The 3,383-nt window shown below is 48.8% G+C and overlaps 1 pseudogene; it reads right to left on the bottom strand.

The window, feature by feature from the left end:
- Window positions 1-505: 505 nt before the first annotated feature.
- LOC143937532 (U2 spliceosomal RNA) lies at window positions 506-610 on the bottom strand (annotated as a pseudogene).
- Between the last annotated feature and the right edge of the window lie 2,773 nt (window positions 611-3,383).

Below are 3,383 nucleotides of genomic sequence, written 5' to 3' on the forward strand. Positions count from 1 at the left end.
TGTAATGGTGACGTGACCTAGGTGCCTAAATCAAAGTGCTGACGCACAGTGAAAGAAGGCACCCCTGGACTGCCACTCCAGGGGCACATCACCATGGGCTTTCCAACAAAAGCATCCCCGACAGCCCAGCCCAGACTACGACAGCCCCCACCACAGCCAGAAAGGCATGGAGATCAGCGAGCTTAGTGAGACCCTTTGCCATCAGGTCCCACCCTCACTCCCGTCACTCCTACCTAATTATATTCGAAAGGTACCGGCCGCCCCTCTGCTGGAACAGAAGAGCTAAGCGTTCCCTCCCGAAAAACTGACTGGGGCTAAAGCTGCCACAATCCAAGCCGGTCTGCCAGGGTCCCCTCCCCTGGCGCCGACCAGTGGTTCTCCGCCCTCACCAGGTGCATCCTTCCAGATGGCTCAGACTCGACCATGCATCGGCCCCCAGTTTACTGTCGGGCGGCACGACGTGGCCCCTACCGAAACCATCCTTCGGGATGCAAATTACACCATCGGAGAGCGCCGCCCAAACCCTCTATAGGGATGGACCAGCGCCTCCTTTGGCAACTGATAAGAACAGATACTACACTTGATCTTAGCCAAAAGGCCGAGAAGCGATGGCCAAGAAAACTTAATGCAGAAGATGAAAGACACATCTTTCACATCACATGCTTACTTCCCTTCAACACTGGGAGATGTTCAGCAGTGCCATCAGCACACAACTGGAAGAAACAAGTGAGATCTGGGTACACCCATCTACTGTCCAGAGAAGTCTGGCCTGATGTGGTCTTCATGGAAGAATTGTGGGCAAAAAAGCCATACCTTGGATGTGGAAACAAGGCTAAGTGACTCAACTATGCACGAAAACATAGGAACTGGGGCACTCTGGGTTGATGAGTTGAAATTTGAAATATCTGGCTGTAGCAAGAAGAAGTTTTTTTTTACCAAAGGGCTGGAGAGTTGTACAGTAATGCCCTGTACACACGGTCGGATATTCCGACCACAAAATCCGTCAGATTTTTTCCGATGGATTTTGGCCGAAACTTTTGTTGCATACACACGGTTGTACAAAGTTGTCGGAAAATCCGATCATTCTGAACAAGGTGACGTCAAACACATACGTCGGGACTATAAATGGACCAGAATCCAATAGCTTTTGTCTTAGTTTATTCTGAGCATGGGTGGCACTTTGTCCGTTGGAATTTATGCGAATCAGATTTTGTTGTCGGAAAATTTTTGATCCTGCTCTCAAACCTTGTGCATCAGAAAATCCGATGGAAAAAGTCAGATGGAGCCCACACACGGTCGGATTTTCCGACAACATGATCCGATCACACATTTTCCATCGGCAACTCCAACCGTGTGTACAGGGCATAATGAGTATCTGCAGGCAGCAGTGAAGCATGGTGGAGGTTCCTTGCAAGTTTGGGGCTGCATTTCTGCAAATGGAAATTTGGTCAGGATCAAAGGTGTCCTCTTCTAAGATATACAAGCAGACACTTACCCATTATGCCATACCATCAGGGAGGCATGTGATTGACCCCAAATTTATTCTGCATCAGGACAAACCCCAAACATACAGCCAATGTCACTAAAGTGTAAGTTCACCTCTACAGAAAATCTGCAAGGTGACCTTACACTGGACCCCATCTCCCTGGTCACGCTGTACCAGACTGCCATGATCCCCCACTCTCAGACATGGAAAAGTCGCTTCACCAGTGCGGGGATTAGAAATCCTGGTAGCTTTTTCTCCATTCCTTGCAGTGCTGACAGTATGGATTAGGTGGCTTCTGATTGGTTATTGCCATCCATGTGAAGGTGCTGGCCAGTTAGAATCTTCTTGGTGTCTGTAATGCCTAAGCGATACGGACACAAGGTTAAGCCACAGGGGTTTCAAATCCCTGGACTGGTGAAGCAGCTTTTCCATGTCTGACAGCAGGGGATTGTGGCAGTCTGGTACAGCGAAACTGAGGGGGGTGGGGAGAGGGTCCAGCTTAAGGTCCCCTTACAGATTTTCTGCAAAGGTGAACTTACACTTTAAGAACTATCTTCAGCATAAAGAAGAACAAGGAGTCCTGCAAATGATGGTTTAGCCCCCACAGAGCCCTGATCTTAACGTCATTGAGTCTGTCTGCGATGACATGAAGAGACAGAAGGATTTGAGGCAGCCTACATCCACAGAAGATCTGTGCTTAGTTCTCCAAGATGTTTGAAACAACCTACCTGCCGAGTTTTCTTCAAAAACTGTGTGAAAGTATACATAGAGGAACTGATGTTGTTAATTGATAAATATAAACAATTAACACTTCTATTCCTGAAAGCATGCTTAACCACTTGCTTACTGGGCACTTAAACCCCCCTCAGTCCCAGACCAATTTTCAGCTTTCAGCGCTGATGCACTTTGAATGACAATTGCGCAAGCATACAACACTGTACCCAAATGAAATTTTTATCATTTTTTTCCCACAAATAGAGCTTTCTTTTGGTGGTATTTAATTACAGCTGGGAGTTTTATTTTTTGCTAAACAAACAAAAAAAGATGCAAAAAAAAAAAAATCATGTTTAATAGTTTGTTATAAAATTTTGCAAACAGGTCATTTTTCTCCTTCATTGAAGTGCGCTGATGAGGCAGCACTGATAGGCTGCACTGGTGGGCACTGATAGGCTGCATTGGTGGGCACTGATAGGCTGCACTGGTGGGCACTGATAGGCTGCACTGGTGGGCACTGATAGGCATAGTTAAGGCGGCACTAATAGGCACAGATAAGGCGACACCGATGGGCACAGATAAGGCGGCACTGATGGGCACAGATAAGATGGCACGGATGGGTGGCACAGATGGGTGGCACTAAGGGGCACTGATAGGTACCACTGATAGATGGGACTGATGGGCACTGATAGGTGGCACTGATGGGCACTGATAGATGACACTGATGGGCACGGATATGTGGCACTGGGGTGCAGCACCTTTGTTGAGGCAGATTGTGGGCACTGCTGGGTGGCACTGTGGGCACTGACGGGGGGCACTTATTTTTGTATCATCTTTATTGATAAGGGGGCAGGTGGGCACTGGCAGGGCTGGCCGTGATCAGGACTGATGTCCCGATCATGGCCGCCGGTGATCGGCTTTTTTTTTTTCTCCTCGCGCTGTCAGCGCGAGGAGGAATAATAGCCGATTACCGGCTCCGTTATATCACATGATCAGCTGTCATTTGCTGACAGCTGATCACGTCATAAGGGGTCGGGATCGACCCCTTGCTCTGATCGGTGATCAGGCGAGTCTCATAGACTCGCCGATCACAGAGCGCGCCGCGCGCGCTCCTCAGGGGGCGTGCAGGCCGCTCGTGTACGGGACTACGTCAATAGACGTAGTCCCGGAAAAGGAGATCCGT

The sequence above is a fragment of the Lithobates pipiens genome, unplaced genomic scaffold (genome assembly GCF_037356315.1).
Source record: "Lithobates pipiens isolate NorthernLeopardFrog02 unplaced genomic scaffold, aLitPip1_a1.2 Scaffold_28, whole genome shotgun sequence".
Classification (NCBI taxonomy): Eukaryota; Metazoa; Chordata; class Amphibia; order Anura; family Ranidae; genus Lithobates; species Lithobates pipiens.